General features: G+C 33.8%; 1 protein-coding gene and 1 pseudogene across 1 annotated transcript in view; one reads left to right on the forward strand and one right to left on the reverse strand.

Moving 5' to 3' along the window:
- LOC145246459 (growth hormone secretagogue receptor type 1-like) overlaps window positions 1-25,922 on the forward strand; it is a 601,437-nt gene that overhangs the window by 444,312 nt on the left and 131,203 nt on the right. The window lies entirely within an intron of this gene.
- LOC145246945 (U2 spliceosomal RNA) lies at window positions 9,411-9,537 on the reverse strand (annotated as a pseudogene).

Below are 25,922 nucleotides of genomic sequence, written 5' to 3' on the forward strand. Positions count from 1 at the left end.
TAATAGACAATCACTAAAGTATCACCGCATATAACTGAACGCAATTTTGTTCATTCCTGACCAAACTTTACCAAAACAGTCAGGCATAGTTGGATTGTAGAAAAAAATGTAAATTTTATTAACAGTTCTATTGGGTAACATTTATTTAATATTACCTTGTAAGATTATTTAAATTGAAAAAAAAAATTGAAATTGGTGTAATGAGAATTACATGGAAAAACATTCCGAGAAATCCGTAAATATTTCTAAATTATTTTGTTCTCTTATGCCAGTTTTAATTATACACATGTGAACATTTCTTTTAAAAAGCAGCTTTAATACGTTTCAATCAGTTGTCTAAAACAAAATTAACCTTTAACAAATAGCATAACTTAGTTCACTTATATATATATATATATATATATATATATATATATATATATATATATATATATATATATATATATATGCGCACGTGTATGTATGTCTGTTGTGGGGACTTACTTATGCGCCAGAGATGAAGTCTTCTGAACTGTATAAGCAGACTCTTGGTTTGGTCTGTAAACTACGTAGTTAATGTTGCTTGATGTTATGATCTAGACAATTAGTCCGAGAGAAACATTCCTGTTGCCTTTTTGCTGTCGAACTGATGCAAAATATTCTGTATAGATTTAGTAGTTTATCCGTCCAGGCCTTCTCTCTCGGCTTTCGGTTTGAATTTTATCTCTTGTTGTCTGAGGCGCCCTCAGCTCAGAATGTTAACGGATATATTCAAACTTTTGGTGCAGGGCCAGAATGCTTTTTTTCTTTGCATGCTTGCCCAATTCTCACCTTCGGCTTTATTCTTTCGCGGTGGGAAAATGGAAAATACTGGTCTGTGCCCTTGTTAGTACGCCATCTTAGCGGTACATGCTACGACTGTTGCTATTTGTATATTCTGTTTTGTTTCAATATAATCTATTTTTCTAACCAAATTTGTGTCTGCGTCTCCTTAGTGACCTTTTTGGACCGCAAGAAATTGGCGACAAATAATTCGAATTCACAAAGGGGAAAATACAAAAGAATCCTGAATTCCATTTTCAAAAGCTTAACCAATAACTCTAACAGGGACAGTCATCCAGAGTTTTCGGAAAACACGATCGAGAACAACACGAGGCTATTTACCTATGTCCTGTATCAAGACCAAACGTTAGACGCATTCTTTACGAGGTAGGAAGACCTTTTAAACGTCGATTGCGAGGATTAGCCTGATGCGAAAAGTTCGTCGGCATTTACGAAAGGTATGACTTACTGAACACATAAGCTTCCTTCTAACTAAAAAAATTGTGAGTATAGATTTTATGAAAACCGTTAGGTAACTTTCAGAATTTTTCAGTCCGAAAACATCTCTGTTTCATAAAAAATGGCGATGTTTTAATTTTTGCTATGCAGGACGACGATAATTACTTAACGTTAGCGTCGATTCTGTAACGATTTAAGACAAGCAAAATTATCTGCGAATGATTTTAAATGTCTCATTTTTGCTCAAAGGATAGTATCGGGGAAAATGCGGAGATTTGCCGGAAAGTTAACGAAACTCGAAAGCGACCTTAATTTAACTCTAAATCAGAAAATTTTGCGAAAAGCTTGCGAAAGTCAAAGAAACAAAATCGTACGAAATTGCATTCGAAATCGAGACCTTCATGAAAGAGCAAGCAAAGACGTATGAAAATAATTGTTACAGTAAATAATAGAAGACAGTAAAAAGTCGTATAATTCAAAAATACGTCAAGGAATACGAAACAACAATTAAAAAGTGAGTTGGAAATAAATGCATCACAAAATGTATAAAAAAATTTTCTTTAAACGCAAACGAAAATTGGTTAAGATCTTCAGGAAAAATGCAAAATCTTATAATCACACGAGTCGGAAATAGAATTCAAAAATATGAATACGGTTCAACTTTACCAACTTCTAACATATCAAGATCTGTGCATAAACATAGAAATACCAAATTAACTGAACTTGTGCAACGGAATTAAGATGTCATTCAGATATTAATTAACGATACGCAAACCTTTAAATAAAATCGTAAAGGATTTGCAATACTAAGTGTAGCATACAAGGTAAAGGACATAATCATAAACGCCAGCAAAACTAAATTAAACGTCACTCAAATGACACCAGATACGCATTACACGCAAGGTAAATTCGATCGATGCTATTTTTCAAACATTCGGTCTAACCCTAACTCTAACCTAAACAGCGACGGCGGCGAGAAATGAAAATACACCGACATCGGTCAACGCAAAGTGCAAAAGTTTTTGTTTTTTTTTAACTAAAAGGCTTGAGAAATCGTTGTCGTAGGGCCTTATCGTACACATGAGATGCAATTTATTGAAGTGTATGCAGAGGCTGAGAGGTAGGATTCTCCTTGTGGGTCATGTGCTTCGTAGTACACTATCATGAAGGTACGTACTACGACCGTTTATATATATTTTTTTATATAATTTACTTTTCTGACCATATCCGTGTTCATGTTTGCTTAGCCAGCAACAACAACAGCAATTATATATATATATATATATATATATATATATATATATATATATCGAAAACAAACCATGTTACTTTTACACATGAGAAAAATAAAACACTCATAGTTTAAAGGCGCTAGAGTGATAAATAACGGCGATGGTTGGAGCGTTTAACATTTGGGTTTAGGTTCTAGCGAATGGTGCCAAGGTCGTATTTTTATAACTTCTGGAAGTATATATATAGTATACATTGAATTAATAATCAATAAATAATTGACTTGGTAAAAATAAGAAATGCGCATGAATTAAAGTTCATGCATATTTTACGACAGGGTACCATCGGGGGACCTGCTAATATATATATATATATATATATATATATATATATATATATATATATATATATATATATATATAGTAAGTTCGAAATGCATACATATGGCAATTAAGCTACACAGAATCTTTGGCCTTACATCCTCGCGAAGAAGAAAGGCGCCGAAAATTTTCTGTAGCTCAATCGATAGACATATTTTCAAACTTTATTACATAGCTCTATACATGAGTAGAGCTATGTGTAAGTAAATACTGAAAATAGATACATAATATTTCTGTAGATACAAATATATTAATGTGTATGTCTGTGTGTTGATATAGAAAATTCATAATTCAAAATGGTAGTATAAATCCTAGAATCAATATTAATATTCAAATGTCAATCACATCCTGATCAGCGAGGGAATACTGAGTAAAATTACACCTTCCATATATAAACGTAATTACAAACTTTTAAATTTTGAAAATTTATAAAAGTCACGAAATTTATAATTATCTCATCTATAATTATGCGCATTGCCTCTCTCAATTTCCTCGCAGAATTCGAAACTAAACCTTCCAAGTACTATTTACATTCCCGATCTGAATATTCTCACACCAAACGGTACGAGGTGTCTCACGACTTTTTTGTATGGGCATTTTATTGATAGTACAAACATAAAGCTATAATCATCTTTGAAGTAATCTCTTTCGGCTGAAATGGCACTTGTACAGTTCCAAGAAATCTGGAAAGCTCCATAAAACTCCGGCTATGTGGCCGAGTCAAAGATCCTCGTGACACCCTCTTTCATCTCCTCAATTGTAGCATAACAACAATCTTCAGGGTTTTCTTTTATCTTAGAGAATAACAAAAAGTCACACAGAGCAAGGTTTGGAGAATGAGGGGGGAAAGGAACTGTCTTGATACCAACTTTGATCAAATAGTCTGTGACAGATATAGAGCTATCATTGGGACAAAATTCACGCAAATCTTCCGAATCTTCAGTTCCTCGCGAATAAATGTGTGCATAGTTCCCACGCTGACATTGAACTCTGCGCTTATTGTCCATATAGACACACAATGGTCCTGATCACTGAAATTCTTTATTTGGCCAATCAGCTTCAGTGTTCTTACTTCCTTAAACAATCCAACGCCTCACATAATCACTCACAAACTAACTGCATTTCTTGAATCTCATGCGCCGTTCAAAATATAATGCTCGATTCATGAAAAATTGTCCAAAAGCAGTCTGAGCGTTCTATAGTGTCTGTGGCATTTTCAAAACATAACTTTATTGCATATTATTCTTCTAAAGTGTCTTCACGTCTGGGTTTGATTTTTTTAAATTAACCTGCTGTGACAATCAGATATTAGAAAGGGCGTATTATAATTCCTTCTGTATCTGTTCATTTAAACCTGGAATCCAAAAAATTGGTCAATCATCTATTATCTGGTATAACAATGAAACTCAAATTACAAGTATCTACAAACTATTTTAAATTGCTGTACAAAAATGTTTGGAAACATATTAAAAACACCTTATATATATATATATATATATATATATATATATATATATATATATATATATTAATGTTGATATGTAAAAAAATTATATATATATTTGAACAAAGCTAAAATCTTTCAAGCGCTATTTTGACTAATATTTCAAGAGAAAATCGATAGCATACTTTATGAAATATATATAGCCAAACGTTAACAAATTCCTAATGAACCGCCCCCTTAAGTAAACACTTCATTAAATCTCCACACTAATATAATGTACTTGCAATAACCCTTATCCTTGAGTGGCTTCCGGGCCTTGATAAGTGGTGATCACTGTGTAAAAAAAATATTGATCAAAATAAAGGAGACTGGGGAATTTGAAATGTCAAAATCGATTAAAATAAATGATTTTGTAAAATTGTTTTGTAAAAGGTAATTAAAATGGCACTGCGTGAGAAATAAAAAAAAAACAAGAGGCAGCAGGTCAAAATTCCCCAACGATATTTAACGCTTTTATTAACTTATATCGGTACAAAGAAGGTCTTCAAATAGCGATAGAGACGTATTCGAAAATTCTTTTAATGGTTTTTGGAATTCGCCTTACGTAGTACATAAAACCATTCTTTTTTTTACTAAGTGGCACAACATTGATACTCAACTAAATGCTGACCAAAGTTGCAGAGGAAGAAAGATTTATGGATCTTACACTTTTCAGTCTAATGTTAGCTGGAATGCGCTGGTTGTTATGAGTCTTCAAATGCAAGTAAGTCCGCCATACATAACCGGCAATTTAATTGAAAAACGATATTACTGTAATAGTTGTGCGTCACACTGTTCTTGTGAAAAGTAAGAAACGCAGGTCTTGTAGCATTACCAAATGCAAGGCAACAAAGTAGAAGCAATTAAGAATACTTCTAACTATTTTTGTATTCCATTGTACACAATTGCTCTCTATCTGTGGTAATTTTTAATAAACGGTACATTTTAAATGATTTGAAAGCTTCAACTTTACTGTATAATCCATCACTAATAAATTCTTCTCGATAAGGATCATTAAGGAATCTTTCTTTGATCTTATATCGTTCGGAGTCAAATCTTCTAGATGAAAATGGTAGTGAAAAATCAACGCCTTCAACGTTCAAGAAGAAGGTCAAAAAAGGACGAAAGTTATCCTTCTCATTTTCCATAGAGAATTCTGGGCTCCATGAAGAGAATTCATCCTATTAAGCAATACTGTCGCTTCAATTTGCGATGCAAACATGGCAAAAGCGTCGTCAACATATCTAACATGCGTAGTCGCTGCTGTTCCAGAAGCAAAACAATCGAATTCGCAATAACCGATGAAGATTGAAGCTAAGGTCAGGGAAACTGCACTCATTATTCAAACGTCGTCGACCTGACTGTACATTATATCATCGAATCTAAACTCGACACATTTAGTTGACATGAGTATTATAAAGCTACCCTAAGCCAAGATCTTTCCCGTTAAGGTGAGACGTTGCGAGCCCGTCTTTGTTTTATCGTTACTTCCATGGCAGGTGCTTGTCTGAGCTCCAATCCCTGGTTCCCCCTCGCTGTCTTTCACGAAAAACGCCCGTTTAGATGAATCCACTGTCAAAAATGTTCCCCACTCTTTATATGGGTCAAAAATCAAATCGTAGATTCCATGAAAAAAGCTTCTTTCTTAGAAGTGCACGCCTGTGGAACTCTGTTCCGCCTGCCTGCTTCCCACCTGACTACAATTTGGATGTCTTCAAGTCCAACATAAACAAATTCCTGATGAACTGCGCCCTTAAGTAGACACTTTATCAAATCTCAGCATTAACGTACTGTACACGCAATAACGGTTATCCGGGCCTTGATAAGTGGTGACCACCTTTAAAAAAAAAAAAAAAGCTGTTAACGGTCGAACCGAGACTGTTATAATAATCTTGGCAAACCTTCACAGGTCGTCGACTCCTAATACGACTCAAAGTTTACAACCCAGGCAATTCCGAGTGAAATCTTGTCATCGACTCGTGTCCCCTAGCACGCTTCTCTTGTCTTGGCGGCGCCTCTACTGTTCAAAAGAGTGGATTAATCTTCGTTGGGTTGGTTATTTCGGGCTTGTCGATATAAAACCATGTTTTTCTTTTAAACATTTAAAAACTTAAAATAATAACGCCATGACAAGCGATTAATGTATTTAAATCAAATATAGTGTAGGATACTTTAAAGGAACTTACATGAATACATTATCTTTTTAAAACAATATTTTGTTATAAAACATAATAATTCATACATTCTTTGTCTTTTTCTTTGGAGGGGTCACCGTGCTAACGATCGTTCATTCGTAGCAGTCGCCACTATCGCTATTAGGTAGGATGAGGAGAGTAAAAAAACAGAGTAAGACTATATTTACTTGCAGTTATGTTCGCTTGTTATTCCGCCGGAATAACTGATGTGCTGTGTATCTTTACACGTGGGTCCCATATAAACGCTTCAATTCTCTTGCTCGTATTTTAGTAAGCGTCTTCTTGCTCTCGACTTGTTCTATTCTCTCTTCTGCACTGTTCTGCTGACCTTCTGTCGTGTCGCGTCCTTTAAGCTAAGGTAAGTGGAGCGTTTCGAGGCGAAATTCCACTTATGAGAAAATTCCATCTCTTATCTCTGATCCTAAAAAAATGGTCAATTCCAATTTAGCAGGTGCATTTACGTTGGCTTTGAAATTCACAAATTCTCACGGAAACAGAACACAGTTCAACTTGGGGGTCATTCTTGTCAAAAAATCGTTTGGCATACACCTGTCATCACAACTGGTTTTTACAAAAATATTTCTTTCTGCACCTGTATTTAGGATTTGGTGAAGCCATAAACAATTGTAGGTTTTCACCCATGGTAAGTGGGAGATTTAACCGATTAATGATGCATATAAAAAGTAAAATATGAATGGTCTAAAGTTATACCCCGTTGGATTGAGAATAACTTCCTAGCTTCGATCTTGTTGATTTTTACTTCAGCTGCTGAATGCTCGGTCTATTTTGCTATCGTTAGGCGATTATCTCACAATATAAATTTATAAATATTCTCTTTAAAAAACGAATAGGTCAGACAAGCGCCAGAAATTACGTCTGTACAGATATATATAGTCTCAACTAATAGTATACTAGCATAATGACATAAAATGTACACGTATCGGATGTCGCCGAACCCGAATCTTATCCAGGTATACATCAAACAAACCGATAAAGACCAGGTATTCAATACGTAGTTTGCAATTTCAGCACATGTTTTACGATTTCTAAAAACCACTGAGTAAAAAAATGTTTGGAAGAGCCTATCATAAATAATATGGGTCTCAGTGGAATACTTTGCTTGCGTGTCTGAAAGATTCGATACGTGGTGATGCAAAACGCCTAATCTTGTCATAAACGTCCTTGGGAAAAAGATATTTTTAAATAATGCACGACGTTTAATTTTGATTTTGATTTTCTTCTTGCAAGTATTATTCGCTATCTCAATAGGGTCAAGTTTACGGAATTCAAATATATCGTTAAGAATAGATGATATCTTAATGTTATCTGACCATCTATTATCACAACTATAACGTGGATTCCATGAAAAAAAGGTACAAGATTCAATTTGAAATTTATGTATCTTCAAAGTGCACTTTTATAACTTTTACAGAGTAAGGTATAAAAATTTAATTTAAATTGAATCAAAAAATTACCTTGGATTTATTTTATGTAATGTACATTCTGTTGCACTTTTTTTTCAAACATTTTGTGTCCTGCTCTTTCGCACGAGGACTAATAATAACATAGAGCGGAGCTATATTTTTTTTTAAGACACGAACGGAAAAAGGCTGCGGGGAAGTTAATTGAGTTTTATTAATTTAATTGTATTTCCTATTTATGTTATATTATTTAATTCATTAATCTAGTGCAAGCTATACTTCTGATAACATTTAAATACAGATTTTCATGTGCAAAATGTTTGAATAAAAGCGAAAATATCTCTCAAGAATTTTTTCAACTAACATCTCGTCAGCCGAAAATCGATAGAACAATTCGAAATAATATTACTAAAATTTAAATCGCTTTTTAAAAGGGTATTTAATAAAATTGCTTATTTTAATCAATCCTCGCAATTCAAATTCAAATAGCAATGTTCTTTTATTGCGCCAATAATATCATTTGGAATTATGCTATCGATTTTCCGGTATCCTATTAATGTCATCACGTATTAGATGATTGTTGAAAGAGCTCTTAAGAGATTTCCGTTTATCTTATTTACACACACACAAGCACACACACACACACACACACACACATATATATATATATATATATATATATATATATATATATATATATATATATATATATATATATATACGAGGTGGTAATTGTCTGTATTTTTACGAGGTGCTTTCGATATGTTTCCAGGCATTTTTGTACAGGAATTTAAATTGTCGTAGCCTCTTGAAAATTCAGTAGGTTATTGCTATAATCTTATGAAATGACTGCCTAATTTTTATGTTTTCAGGTTCAAATTCACAGCCCCAGTATGAATTGGAATACACCCTAAATTTCACAGCTGGGAATGTCAAAAATTGAATCTGGACACGAGAACAATTTAGAGGAACCATGTGCAATAGAATTCTATTTTTAAATTTGGAAAAATGCCGCAGAAACGTATCGAATACTTTAGACTGCTTAGGACAATCTTGCCTGAATTTAGCATCAGATTTTGAGTAATATAAGAGATTTAAGGAAAGCAACGGATGATGAGAGCTGTGGTAGAAGTATTGAAGTTCGAACACGTTCATTACGCAAATAAATAATTTTATAGATAAAAACTGTCGTGGGTGTATAGAGACAATAAGTGCACAGTTTGATGTCTGTGCGGAAACTACACACATTTATTCGCGAGGAACTGAGCATACGTAAAATTTCCGCGAAGTTTGTCTCAAAAGTTCTCAAAAAGAAACATAGTCGTGGAAATCAAAACAGTTCCATGCCGTCCTTATGCTTAAAAAATAACTGAAATCCTTCAAGAACAACTTGAATGAGCTGGAGAATTACTTGAATGGCTTTGAGACTGACTGGTTGTAAAGTGGGTGATCATTTTACATTACATTAATACAGAAAAGTGATACCTCACTGTATCTCATAATCAGTACAGCGTGTAGTAAGAACAGATACTACACTTTGATCTTGGCCAAAAGGCCAAGAAAAGGGTATTTATTTACTCCCCCACCGAGCAAATAAGGCATAAGGCCGATTTTTAACGTGAGGAATGAAGGGGAAATGGGGACCAACTCCTCGGGTAGTATGGGAGCTGGATAGTGACAATTGGTATGAAGGGTTGTCCCTACATTGAGCAAGGTCTTATATGTGAAGTTGGCATTTATGTGCTCCCCCGCCGAGCAAATTAGGCACAAGGCTGATTTTATTGTGAGGAGTGAAGGGGAAATGGAATATGTGAGCTTGCCCCCACATATTGTCTTTGCTTGCAGTATCTGGCGGAAAAGATACTATACTTTGATTTTGGCCAAAAGGCCAAGGAAAGCTTAAAAAGCTAAGAAAAGTATCTATTAAGAACAGACCTTTGATCTTAACCAAAAAGGCCTAGAACAAAAGTGTTACGGATAGATCGACCGACCGACCGACCGACCGACCGAATGACTTATAGAGTCGCTTGCACGCTACTCAAAATATAGAGATCTTCTCTTAAGGATTTGCATTTTTTTTAAACCTTAAGCATTTCGTCGGTCCATAATTTAATCAATAACATCGTGTATAAGTAAAAAAAAAATTATTAGAATTATTATATTACAGCTTATGACCGGCATGCTTTCTTTATTATTCCGTTATTCGTTTGAAAAACTTTTAGAATTTGAAACGACAAATTTATTTTACTACTTTTCTCTTCTGTGCTGTACTTTTCATTACTTTGAAGTTTGTTTATAAGGTGTTAAGCTTAATTTTTGCACTTGCAAATAGTAACTCATGCCTCTCTGTTTTTCTTGGTGATTGTCTTTTTCTTATTTTAAAAATCAAACGGCGTTCCAGTGATTTTATCTACGGTCGACAATGCGTGTACGAAGGGCGTGCAATAAGTAATGCTCCTGTCCGACTTCCAGTTGTCTGATCTAGTTGAAATTTTACATGTGTAATGATTTATATCTCTACGGGTTATGTGGCAAATCACAGCTCTGAACGAATTGTGATTTCTGTTTTACAGGTGTTTGAACTGAGTCAGATGTGAAATGGAGCTTGTTGAATGTCCAGGTTTTGTATTTGAAAGGACGTACACCACAGGAGACCTTTGATGAAATGAAAGAAACTTATGGTGATAATGCCCCATCATATCACATTGTAAAACGCTGGCATCCTTAATTCAAATGATGGTCTGTAGAAACAGCTCCCAGACCTGGTGTCCCCTTTCTGCCATTGATGAGGAATTTGTCCGTCAAGTTGAGGCTGCCATTTTGGAAGATCGGCGCATTATTATTCGCCAAATAGCCCAAGATGTCAAGATTAACACAGGGTCTGTGGAAACTATAATTCATGACCATTTGCATATGCATAAAGCGTCTGCCAGATGGATTCCCAGGTTGCTCACGCCATTCCAGAAGCGAGAGCACATCAAGTGCTCGAGGATGAATTTGGAGATGTGCCAAGAAGATGAGTCAAAGTTTTTCAAAAGACTAATTACACAGGATGAAACCTGGGTTCATCACCATGATCCAGAGAGCAAAGCCCAGCCAATACAGTGGAAGCAATTGGACTCACCACCTCCAAAGAAGACAAGAGTTCAGCTCTCCGCTGGCAAGGTCATGCTCACAGTCTTCTGGGACAAGGACGGAGTAGTTATGACAGATTTCCTGGCAAAGGGTACCACAATTACAGGAGCCTAGTATGCTTCACTTTTGAGGAAATTAAGGAAAGCTATCAAAATCAAGCGGCGGGGCAAGATCAGCAAAGGTACGCTCCGATCCACAACTCGCATGTCGCCAGATCAGAAGCACGGGCGTGTGGTTATGAAATCCTTCCCCATCTTCCTTACTCTCCTGACCATTCACCTTCTGACTTTCACCTCTTCCCAGCCATGAAGTTGTGTTTGAAAGGAAAGCGTTTCCCAGATGATGCAGACTTGGTTTCTGAAGTCACGTCGTAGTTAGAGGACCAGATCTGCATCAAACGATGGAAGAAAGGCATAACTCTGGGTGGTTCCTATGTAGAGAAAGACTAATAACTGTGCCAAGTTTCGTTGCTCTACTGCTATGGGAAGTGGGTCAGGGACAGTACCTATGGCACGACACTCGTATAATGGTCCACATAAGGAAAAACGTGACACTAATTTAACAAAACCCTTAGGAGCTAAATAAGTTATTAACCATGCAAAACTCCGATATTAACTTTTCTGTTAACTTCAATGTAACCCAGGAAAAGTACACGGCAGCTGAGTGGGAAAAAAACACATACTTGTTTAAAAACGCTCGTTAAAATGATATGTAATGTGCAGTTATTATAACGAAACTTATTTGAAACTACATCATTTGCAATCCAAATTAAAAAATTTGCAAACACTTTCTTGTAAACCTAAAAGTTAGTCAACGTTTTAAAGCTGATATTTATATTCGGTATTTTTGTCAGCGGTGGGCAGCTGGTGTTTTTTATCACTGTACGCCACACCTAAATTGATGGGCACACCGTACCAAAGTTCTTAAATGTGGTTAGACAAGCAAGTGCTGTAAGCTGATATTGAAACTTGATTATTCTGAAGAAGGTTCGGGGTTCGATATGCTGTGCTATCGACACAGGCGAAGTCATTCAAAGTTTACAGTGTGTACAAATATTATCCGCTACCGAAGAGTGATCTATGCACTTTTAAGAATGAAGAGCATTTCATTACTAAATTACAAAAAATTCATCTAATATATAAAAGGCTATATGTATGTCTGTCTTCATATTTTCAAACTCTATCTCTTCCAAAACTAAAAATCGGAGAGCGGTGCAACAGGCCTCAAATGATTGGATTTTAATTGACCGTTCTTTTATTTCTTTTAGCCAGTTAAAATAGTTTTTATGGCGCCAAAGAAGGGGTCAAATTGGACATTTTGTACATTAATCTTAGTTTATTTTATATTTTTAATCAGTTCGTAGGCGTGTCACGTTGATACAGTGGTAACTGCACCAGCTTTGAATGTTAGTTTCCGTATGAATTTTGGCTTTTTACTTTTTTATACTTTTGAAATCACGACTCTATAAAACATATACGAAATTCAACAAATCAAAATATCATATTAAAGCGTATGTTAGGCTCGGTTGAAGCCTCTCCTTTGCATTCGCTAGTATTTAAAAATAGCTTTAAATAAACGCTTTTCATTAGAGATTTTAACGTTTTCTCCTTTAAAATAAAACCAAGCTTTTGTTTTAATGATTTTATTTTGCACGCTTGTTGTATTATATTTAAGGGGGTTAAAAAGGCGAAACCATCTTTGCCATAGCCTTTGTTTTTGCTGCTAAATAATATGAGAATGTGGAGCAAACCAGTGATGACATACATAATTTTAACTTCATCTTCACCTGTCTTGTTTTGATAAGTAGTCGTCTCGATCTTAACCTTTGTACAAAGAGATTAGAGCTGATCAAGTGGTATGTTTTCCAAAGACTGTGTACGCATGATTAGCTGTGCGTAATGAACATTATTAATATAGAAGATTGAGAGTAGATAGAATAGGAAGTTGCGTCGTATAATAAACGTCACTGGGCAACGTATTGTTCTCGATTGTTGGGAATCTATAATTTACTTAGGTGAACTTTGAATCACTTCCAACAAGCCTGTTTTTCGATAATGCACCGTGCGAAGGCAGAATGATTGCGGTGTTTCTATTTTTACAAGATTAAAGGCCTCAGGCGAATTTAATTTGAAATGTTTCCATCGTGATATTTTGCTTTTAATAAAAACACGTAGACTTCCATTTTTAAATGCTTTGCAGCCTACGGGATGTTAAGGGGAGTTCTCTATAAAATGAGGAAAAGGTATTAAAAAGTCTCCGCGTTTTTTTTTCTTTCAAAATTGTTTTCCCGTGTATAAATGAGAAATCAATTTGGATAGTGAACGGCAAAAGAACTCATCATCACAAACTAGTACATAATTGTAGATATGCAGGGAAGAAGTAATTCACACTATTATCTGAATAAAGAGAAAGTTTACACAGAATGTGGACGATATTCATTATAACAAAATTATTTGAAAATTTCGATAGCTGAACGTTTTTATTAATTAATAAAAGTGCCATTTCAAAAGTAATTCATCCTATATCTTAACTAAAACTACTACGACCACAGTAGTACTATTAAAAGAGCAACATATTGTGCTCCAAAGTCTATTATTCTATAGGGTGGATCACTTAAAGTTAGCTCAGAAAATGAAGTAGAGAGGAGGAACATTCTTTTATTGCTTAAAACACTGTAATGTTTTAAAAGATTCTGGAAGTGCTCTCCGTTGACATCTGTGGATTTCTGGGCACAATTAACACCGTTTGCAGATACTGCCTTTAGATCTTCTCTGGTGATTACTTCTGATAGCGTTGGTAATGTGTTTCTTTAGTTGATCTAGAGTGTGAGGATTATTTGCATAAACTTTTTATTTTAAAGTTCTCAGAAGAAAATAATAATACACCCTAAAAAGCTTTTGTCTTTACATCATCAATGCTCTGATCCTCATCCGGCATCAATTGAAATGAATGGCTCCCGTCTTGAAAAAGCTCTGTGTTTTGATAAGCTCCTGGGCTTTACTATAACTCCTGATCTGAAATGGAACATGTACATTAAATCTGTTGCCAAGACCGCTGAGCAAAATGGTAGGATCCTCCTATCGATCCAGTAGATATCTTACTGCTGATGCAATTATCTTCCTATATAAGATCCAGGTACGTCCAATGATTGTTGAAACATCTGGGCAGGAGCTGCTAGAAAAATCTTATTCTGCTTGGATAGAGTCATAATAGACTTCGTAGCCTTGTGGGGGATATCCTTTTCTCTTACCTGCAACTACTTTATCACAGAAAAGACGTTACGAGCCTGTCTCTGCTTTATCGTTGTTTTCATGTCGTGCTCGTCTGAGCTCCAATCTATGGTCCCCCCTCGCCAAACTTTCACGAAAAACACTTGTCTATTTGAAAACACTCTCAATAATTTCCCCACTATTTATCCGTGCCTAAACCTAAAGGTAGATTTCAGGAAAAAAGCCGTGGACCTCCCTTCCATTTGTCTGCTTTCCGGCTGACTATAATATAGTCGTCTTCAAGTCCAACATAAACAAGTTCTTGATGAAACATCCCCTTAAGTAATCCAATTTACCAAATTCCCACTACTAACTATTACTATGCCACTGTTCCATTGACTACTGTACACTTATTAACCTCGAGTGGCCTCTTGGCCTTAATAAGTAGTGACTCCTTTGTACATGCTCATTGTTCTCTCTTCCGTAAGCATGTCATGAACTCGTGTCAGTGATCTTTGAGACGTGTAGCATGTAGCGCCATCTTGTTGGGAAAAGAATTGCATTTTGTCTTGTGGTGTCAGTTGGTTGTTAAGAGAAAGAGTAGAGAGCGTGGACTACTTTTAAGTGGATCGCTTAAGCTAAAAAAAATGATTGTCAAAGGATTAGAGAGACCGGGCTACTTTAAGTGGCACACGCTGTACATTATAAACATCATTCCTAATGCACATCCTCTAGCAATGGTTTGATACATGTGCATGAGCTTCCACAGTGCACTTTGTCATCATCACTTCTGTCATCACTCTGGAATCGACGACCCATCTCTTAATTTTGTTAGCATAAACTGCATCTTCTTCGTAAACGGTCAGTGTTGATCTGCCTGGAAAAATTCAATGACGCATATCTATTTTTGACGCACGTCCATAACAGGGGTTGCTTTCTAACATTACATACTCTCTGCACATGTTGTCACACGTGACCCACACGTTGTATGCAGTACTTCTCGCAAAGAAACCAAGCCAACGAATAACTCGAACTCACCGTTTCCTTTGTAACAACGACAGTGATTTCCTCATTCTTCCACCACGCCTGATTTCTCGTTACCACTGTGAGGTCTCTCATGTAATTGTCCTATTTATAATCGTTTTCTTTTTCCTTTCTGTGACGTAATTTCGTATACGGCTCGGTATTTCATAAAGTTACCATCGTGGTATCTTAAAGATTTCTTAGAGTCTCATATCGTCAATATCTGCAAAAGAGAAATGATACTTTTTTGCCATGAAGGCATACGTTCAATTATCAGAAAATGCAATTTGAAATCTTTACTGAGTCATTCGGCTGCAATAAAAAAATAGGAGACATTACATTAGGAATGCCCCTCGTATTGTCAATTGTATCAGTGTAACTTTTCCGTTACGTCGTAAATAGACAAACAGAACACTAATAGAAATAAATTATTTATTTTTCTTTTTTTTTACCAAAGCGTTTTTTATTACCGTTACTTTCGGCGCCATTTAAAAGTCCCTAGGCCTCCTCCATATTGCCCGGTATACACATTTCCTCTCCGACCTCAGCCAGTCATTAGTCGCCTTCATTTTACACACTCATTTTCTTCGACGTCCACTTTCTTGACACCTGTTGCTTTTTTTTTCTCTTTTTAACCATAGAATAGTATTATAATCTTCTAAAATCCTGAAAATTTTCACGTAGTTTTGTACCGAAGAAACAATGATATGAGCATTGCAATATTCAATTTCGCTACGAATATATACCACTTTTTGTGCAATTGTATAGATTCGATATCAGAGACTATTGATCAGAATTAAATAACTGAAGGTTCGTTAGAAAGCGCATCGCCTGAATTATGTAGTTGGCTATATGAAATTTGCTGTTTAAGGTCGCACATTATTGTTAAAAGAAGTGGAGATCACTTTTCTTTATTAATTCAACGTAAAATGAGCACCCACTTTATGGCCAACTTGGCTATAAAGTTTTTTTTACGTTAAATAAATATAGACAAGCGATATCTCACTTTCTGAAACTATTATTTATTCATTGCATTAAAATACTCGTTTCCTGGCATTTTAACTGTTGGTTTCGTTTTCAGCACTTTGGACAAACTATATTAGTAATAATTAAAAAAGAAATGTCGGTGGAAATATTCTGTATCTTTATCAATATTTCAAATATAGTCATTTTTCCTAGTGTGGCATATAAAATACAAAATAGCTGATATTTCCCCCAAAATCTGGTTTTACTGGAGAGAGACTAAAACTTTCTGCTATGGTTTCAAATGATCTAAAATAACACTAAGAGGGAGACTTGATTCCAAATATTTCTCATACATTATATCTCCTCATTTTGGTTTTCATGCATAAAGTAAATTTCACAGAATATAAAGACTGTGTTGTACTGGGCTATTCATAATCATACCCTATTTTCAAAAGATGGGATATATAATATATGAGAAATATTTGGAATCAAGACACCATGCTGTTATTTCAGATCATTCGAAACCATAACAGCGAGTTTAGTCTCCCCTCTATCAGGGCCAAAAGTTTCAGGAATATATATATATATATATATATATATATATATATATATATATATATATATATATATATATATATACTCACACACAAATACAATTATACACAACATTGAATATTAACACAAGAGCAAGATGATTTGAAGTAGCAGGTATAGTAATTATAGTTAATAAGAAAATTGTTTTTAAAATAATAATACACGCATATGTGTGTATATATAAATCGATATATATATGTATATACATATATGTATATAAATATATATATACATATATATATATATATATATATATATATATATATATTAGCATGATTTCATCCAGTCACTTCTATGAGAAACGATCAGAAATTTTTTGAATCAGTCTGTCCAAGGAGGGGTAAATCTCTCGTATAAACATATTTCGTCTGCATGACTAGAGAAACTTTTAGATATCTACATGCCTGAAAACTTATAACGTTTTCGCGAGACACATTACAGACGTAGAACTGTAAATATAAGTTCCAGAATTATCATTGATTTTATGAATGCATATTTTATCATCAAACGAGATCGATGATACAGCACAAAACTGCTTAGATTACAAAAACGACGGGCTCGCTTATTTGTTAGTTTGTACTCTCCTGGGGATGATCGATATTGAGCAAACGTTCTTGATCTGTAGTTCGTGTGAGAAACGATGATAAGAAAGCTTTGTATATCAGCAATTAAAAAATATTTTTTGTTCGTTTTATGTTTAGAGTCATGCTGGGTTTCCATATACAGAGCTACTTTGCAAGGGCTTTCAATCTATGGAGCACATTACCGGGAGATGTCTTCTCCACTGATTATTACTTGGTGGTCTTCAAATACTATGTCAACCGGTTTTACCATAAGCAAGAAGATACAATTTCTCAATATCAATTCTCCGATACTATTGGTATTTAATTATTTCCCCATGAGATCAATATGTGACACAAGGTCGTTTTTTTATGTGGAGGAAAATAAGCTTCCCTAAAAACGGGGCACTCTAGCAGTTGACAAATTAAAAAATGCCTTAGTATAGAACGGGTTTCCCTTACATTGATTAAAAACAAATTAACTTAAGTCTAGGATCAGGCAGATACCCGGAGTAATTGCGTCAACTTGCCGAAAGTGCTCTTTTTTCAATCACACCTATAAAGAGCACCTTTTTTAGTTGGCGCAATTACCGCCGGATTTGGCGCAATTACCCCAAAGTACAGTACTGCACTATATCTCAGCCCATAGGCCAGATCTTACTTATCTCTGATACTGTTTCGCATTTTTCAGTTCATATCGACCCCCCTCTCTAATAACCCCTAATCCTCGGAATGTTATCGGTCTTGATAACTGGTAACTCTAATAGTAAAATTAAATCATAAAAGAACGTCTTTGTCTTGAGAATTTGTCAAAGAGAAACACAATGAATCGCAACGCCTATTTTTCATCTTAAAAGTTAATATTTTTTCTATGGACAATTATTTTCAGATAAAAACAAATTGTGTCGGTGCTGTTTCCAATCTGTGTATATAATCTCTCGGTTAAAGCGCGAAATTTAAGAAATTCCCTCTTCCAGAAGTCTCAATCTCTTAGTAAGAATATTATGAAGAAACAGAAAACTACATCGGACTATCCTCTCCTTGATAAAACTATGTTATTGGCGAAAATTTGAACTTTAACAACAACAACAAATAAAAAATATTTTTTCATTCTATAACATTTTCAGGTTTTCAAATGTTTTTATTTAAATTTATATATATATATATAATGTTTACTAAAATGTGTGAATCGCCATTTCTTATCTTAATTACATTTTTTGAATGCTAGACTTCTTCAAAAGAGCAAAATGCACGAAATAAGACTACAAATGCCAAATTGGCAAACCTGGACAAAAATATGAGAGTTGCTTCTGATAAATGTCGCCTTGTTTTTCTTATCATAATAATGATCATCCTCGAAATGGTGTGAGAAAGGCACTCGTAAAGAAAGAAGTCATCCAAATGTACTGTAAAATAAAAGAGAACATTCAAAAGAATCAGGACAAACAGAACATTTTCTTCCAAGTTATGCTAGACTGAAGGAGTAAATGAAAGAGTCTCTCTTACAATGTGATTCTATTGTTTGCATTGAACTATATAGAATAATATTACTATATATTACAATAAATTAATCTCATTTAACGCAGTTCTATATTGTACGTTAGTAACTTTTGCTGGTAACTAAGTGTTAAACGACACTGACGTAAAACCTAGGTGTGCCAAGTTTGAATCCGGCACATTCCACAAAAGAAACATTTTCATTAAACTCTCTTCTGACCCTGCCTCACCTTTCCGGAAGAAAGTAAGTTATCAATTCAGTAGTTAATTTTTTTAATTTATGCAAAGAATAATAATGCGAAACCATCATTTTTTATCATAATGATAGTATGATTATTTCAAGAGAAAATAATACAACTATAAAAGTTCGAACCATGCTACTGTTAACCTTAAGAATAATAGTACTTCGAAAGATATTCGAAGTACAGTGTTATAATCATTAGTGCTATAAATATTGATGTTATGAACATTACTGTTTTAATCCTTGTTATAACCATTGACGCTAGAGGATTGGTGTTATACGCATTGTTATAACAATCGATGTTGTAGCCATTCATGTAATAAGATTGTTGTTATTAGCATGGTGGTATAACCATTGATGTTGAAAGATTGGTGCTATGAGCATTGTTATTGTTGTGGTAGCACCCACTCATTTACATATGTGGATAATATTACACATGAATAGCAAGACTCGGTTAGTCTGAGTGTGTGTTAACCAGAAGCCACCGAAGGCCGAGCCGAGAGCAGATATGTTCTCCAGCCAAGACTCTCTTACTTGACAGCCATTATGTAAATATACTGTAAATATACTTTTCCTATTACACTTCTTATTGATCTACCTTTGTTTTGTTGAGTCTTCATTTGTATTGCCCTATACGTTATTTGGTTCAACCTGCAAACATAACAGTTGGCGACGAAGATGAAGATCAAACATAACAGTTATAATCATTGATGTTATAAGACCGGTGTTATAAACATTGTTATAACCATCGATGTTTTAGCCATTCATGTTATAAGATTGGTGTTATTAGCATTGTTATAACCATTTATGTTATAACCCTAGATGCTATACCGATTGTTCTTATAACCATTGATAATGTAAGGATTCTTATAAATATTCATGGTAAAAGCATTGGTGTTATGATCTTTATCAGGGGTGTTATAACCATTGATGATATACCCATTGTTATGACCATATATCTATGTTATACTTAATGTTATAACTATTGATATCGTAGGGAGTAATATTATAACTTGTTGTTTCAACGATTGTTATCAACCTTGATGATATAAACATTGTTATAACCATTGATATCATTACTATTAATGTGGTAAGCACCGATGTTTTAACAATTTTCGTTTATGGTATAAGTATTGATGGTATACTTATTTTATTATAAACATTAATGCTACAACCATTGTTATAACAATGTATTGATGTTAAACTTTCAGGTTATAAACTATTGTTATAAGCATTGATCATTGATGTTATAAGTATTTTTGCAACTATTGATATTATAACCAATGTAATAACAATGGATGTTATTAGTATCGACGTTATAACAATTTTATGACTATATATTGATGTTATAAGCATTGTTATAGCTATTAATATTATACGCATCGTTATAACTATTGATGTTATAATCATCGTTATAACTATTGGTGTTATAATCATTGTTATAACTATTGATGTTATAAGCAAAACGAAACATAAATTATAAATAAACCAATATATATATAATTAAAAAATAAAAGAAAATTGTTGTACAATGAATTATTAAAAAGGGTAAAATATAAATGAAAAAATTGTACAATATTTGACATGAAACAGTATTTAAATAAGCTTATAATTATTGATATCCATCGAGAGACGAGATTAACGAACAAAGAAAAGCACTATATGAAAGTCATCCCTGTAAGAATGTTAGCGATCTATTTCGGTTATTCGAATCTTTAAATTGTTTTTAATTGTTTTTTTTTCTTATGTTTCTAGAACATTTGTCTGATAAAAATGCGACAAAGACATTACATTGTAGTAATTTTTCTTTTGAAATGAAACCACGAACTAATAAGAATTGATTTTGTATTTTCAAGCTATTATATTACACTATATGCTCTGAAAATGCATTCATTGAGCTTAAGCTTTATAAATTTTATAAATAAGTGAAAGCTCTTCTAATTGAAATGGTTTTAATGAGTTAGTTTTTGATAAGTATAAATGGAATTGTTCAATATATTACAATTGGCTAATACAAACTGATTTAAGCTTTAAAATATATGATAAAAATACGCATGCTTATAAGTATATATGTGAGGTTCTTTAAATAAGTTTCTATGCGTTTTTGTATGGACACTTATATTGATACTACACATTTTATACTTTAGTCAACACTCGTAGTAATTTCCTTCGGCTGCAACGTAATTATTGTACCGTTCCAACGAATTATGTAAGGCGCCATAGAAGTCCTCTTATGTGAGCATGTCAATGACCCTCGCAAGGGCATTTTTCTTCAACTCAAGTGTCTCATAACGACAGCCTCGAAGGTTTTTCTTGAGCTTAAGGAATCATCATAAGTTACGGGAAGCTATGTCTGGACTATATGGAGGATATATATATACTAGTAGTTTCGCCCAGCTTTGCTCGGGCCCTATGTACTGTTCATAACTTTACGTGCATATGTATATATTAAAAAGTGTGAATATGTACAGTAATGCCTTTCTCTATAATAGCCTTTCTTAATTACCATAGGGAAAAGTTGGTAGAAATCACAGACATCATTTTTTCTTAAGTTTGATCCCCAATTTTGACCCCTTAGCATTTATTGTTTTGGGCTCAAATAGAATTATAAAGTTTGATCCCTGTCCAAGTAATTTATATCAACAATTGCAAGTGTTTAACCCCAAAATTGGCGGAGGACTTTGGTAGAGTTTCTAAAGGTCAAATCGTTGAACTTTGACCCCTTAACAGCCAAATATCTGGCTGAAAACTGATTAAAAAGATTTTCCCAGATCTCAATACACCTTATGCCAAATTTTGAGTTAGTAGACCAACAATTGACGGAGTTATTTTGTAGGAAAATGTACACAGACACACAGACAGATATTTTCATTTTTATAGATATACTAGCAGCTCTGTCCGGCTTTGCTCGGGCCCTATGTACTGTTCATAAGATAATGTGCATATGTATATATTAAAAAATGTGAATATTTAAAGTAATGCCTTTCTGTATAATAGTCTTCCTTAACTACCATAGAGAAAAGACAGGCGACATTTTCACTTTTATATATATATATATATATATATATATATATATATATAGATATATAGATAGATAGATAGATAGATAGATATAGAAAGATGTAGATAGATAGATTGGATGCCATATATATTAATGATTTAAAACGTATTAAAAAAAGGACTCATGCGCCACCACCGAGAATCGAAACCAAAACGTTCAACTCACGATTTATTTTGCCTCTGCCGTCAATGATGGGGTTATGAATACATGTTTACTGCAAAGCTAAAAATTAAACATGAACCAATAGCTACTACGTTATGCATTCGTAATGCCGGCGTTTGACCTTCACCTGGCAAATTTCATTTTTTTTTTAATTTTCACACTTTTGCACCAATTTTTGCGGGATAAAACCCAAATGTAAAGTTTTGCGTGGATTCAAATACCTTATATATGAAGTTTTATGTCTGTAGACCAAAAACTCTACGTGGAGTTTGGTTAGGAAAATTTGTTAAACAAAAATATATACGCATGCATAAATATATAAATATATATGGAAACAATTTTGTGTTTACTATAAATATATAGCAGGTATAAATCATGTAGAATAGCTGCATGAATATAATTACACGTAATATTTAACTAAAGATGATTATCTCATTAGAAAACAGAAGCAACTAATAGGGAATTAATAAAATTAAATGTTTCAAATAATATGCAAATTAGCTAGATCTGTTGCTAGTGAATACAATTCCACAGCCAATATATGAGAAAATTGTATTTCTTTTTAAATAAATAAAAAAGAGGGTTTTTAATATGAATGCACACAAAAATAACTAATTAATATGAGTATAGAAGATATAGCTAAGACTATTTGACCATCTTCTCTAGGCATTCTTGTGAAAAACTTGACGCCAATTTTCCGCATGTTCAGTTTCTTGCGAATAATTTTGTGGACAGTTCCCTCACTGACACAAAACTGTGCACTTATTGTCCATATCGAACCACGACGGTCCTCATCCATGAAATTCTTTATTTGGCCAATCGACTCTGATGTTCTAACTTACTTGCTTCTCCCACACCTCGCAATATACTTCACGGATTCTCTGCTTTCGTTGAATCTCTTATGACACACTTAAACTGATGCTTGATTCATGCAATATAACCAAAAAGCATTCGGAATCATTTTATGCTATGGCATTTTTCTCAACTTTAAAACAAAAGTTAATTGCATATCGTTCTTCGTAACTATCCTCATGTTCAGATTTCATTTTTGAAATTCACCAGTTGTGACAATCAAACTTTAGAAGGATGTATTCTAATTCCTACTGTAGCTGTTCATATGAAGTTGAAATCATAAAAAATTAGTCAGTCATTTCATAAATTGTATAGCAATGACATACTGAATCGTCTACAACAATTTTATATGCAAGTACAAAAAATGTCTAGAAACTTATAGGACGCCGTTTACAACAATAAATAATAAATTAGGTTAATCTAAATGATTTTATCTTCAACAAAGTGTGATTATTCATCCATTTCTAAAGTGTGAAGATTAACCTAAATTAATAAGTCCTTAGTATTGTTATAAAACTCCATCTAAGAGGATATCGATTGATATTTGTGTGCAAGTATTGACCGCCTGACACCAATGAATGAAAAATTCATGAGTATACTTCTTATATATATATATATATATATATATATATATATATATATATATATATATATATATATCGTGTATTTCAATAGAAAATATTGGTTTTATAATCCTAGTTCCAATAATGTATTATGTGTTTTTCTCTAGCAATCTAGAACCAATCAAACATCATTAGAATATGCTTGGAACAACGCCAGTACGAGAAAATCAATCGAGACTGTGATAAGTAATTCCATCAATTAACTTTCTTTTGTTGGAGATTATCTTCCCTGAATGATAACTCTCTTGTGCGCCGATAATTCAATCTATGCGTCTATCTACGTAATTGTAAGCTGGGAAAAGCTTCAAAACTATTTTTTCCGTATTTTTATTAAGGTAAATATTGGCATTCACAAAATAACACTTATTCGAATAAGATATGGTTTCTTTATCTTCTATTTTTCATTGCTTGTATCATATAGCAAAATGGGGGAGCTCATACAAATTGGCGCTGTACTGCTACCTGACTAGGTTTTTGTCTACGATCAAAAGAGAACGCGTTTCGATTTAAAAATAACCCGCCTACAATAACTAATAACACCTTCTCTTACAATCGTAAAGTACTGAATTGTGGCTGTATTTGTGTTTCCGTTCTTTACGAAATGTAAGATACTGTCGACACACCTGCTGTCTGTAAATGCGTTATTAACATTCTAGCTATCGTCAGCTTAATCGCTTTTTCCAGCTTTGAAATCATTCTCTGGTGGCTTAGTTCAAGGGAGGACATCTTAACCGTCCTCTTAATCACACTGATTTCGTGAGTTACTTCTCTTCTACTTGGTTTTATTTTCTTTTGTTTCACTATCATAAAGAGGGCACATTCACGCCTGAAATAGTTTGCGATTTGGAACAATAATGCCTTATTTACTTATAAACCTTTTCTCTTCCCTGCAACCTCTCTCCCACAGAAGATACGTTGCGAGTATGTCGTTGTTTTATCGTTATTTCTATGGGAAGTGCTCATCTGAGCTCACTTCTCTGATCCCCCTCGCCAATTTTTCACGAAAAACACCCGTCTAGCTGAAACCATTATCAATAATTCCCCCCACTCTTTATCTGTGCCTAAATGAAAACGTAGATTCCATAAGCAAAGCTTTTTTTTGTTAGAAGTGCACGCCTATAACTCTCTTCCGCTTGCCTGTTTCCCACCTGACTACAACTTGGATGTCTTCAAGTCCAACATAAACAAGTTCCTGATAAATCGCCTCCGGGCCTTGATAGGTGGTGACTTCCATGATAAAAACATAAATAAATAAAAATAAACCGGCATAAATTTACACAAATACTTTTCTTTTATTTCTCTTGTTTCTTTTGAAACTTTCAGATCAACAAAATATTACATCATCTATATTAATAATCCACTTTTTCTTAATCAGTACGTTTCCATTTCAAAAGCTAATATACAATTTCTGAATGGTAAACTGCTTCAAAAAAAGGCTTAATACGCGAAATTTGGTGCACAGATAACCATTTGGCAACCGTGATTATAATATGAGACTCCACTTTAATATAGCTTTGTTTTGTATATCATTTGTTTTTATTTTATAATAGTCTGACATCGAACTCGTAGTAATTTCAATGGGTAGAATTCATTCATCGAGGAAGTTAGCGAAATGTTACATAAAATAATGGAACATTCGAAAGAAGCAAAACAATAAAAGAACAGTATTGTCTGCTAAGAGGCATTAGACTGAACGCAAAAATTAAAGATTTCTCTTTAAATGTGATTTTTTTATTTGTATTGAAATATGTACCAATATATTACGTTCTAGGTATTTAATAGTATTTAATTATCTCATTAGAGTCAATTCTATATTTAAAATACAATGAACACTATTTCTATAGAAATGATAAACCCATATTTGCTGCGTTTTATTGTTTTGTTTTTCATTTGTTTTTTGCTGTCAAACATATTTTTATTCACTATGCAGAAAAATAGTAGCTTTATCAAAAGGTATTTGTTAGTTATATTTATTTCTCATTCCGAGAAATTCCCACTGGTCTTATTTGTAGTTAGTATTTGTCTAAAAC

This window comes from Euprymna scolopes, chromosome 24 (genome assembly GCF_053919585.1).
Source record: "Euprymna scolopes isolate OS-2025 chromosome 24, ASM5391958v1, whole genome shotgun sequence".
NCBI classification, from domain to species: Eukaryota; Metazoa; Mollusca; class Cephalopoda; order Sepiida; family Sepiolidae; genus Euprymna; species Euprymna scolopes.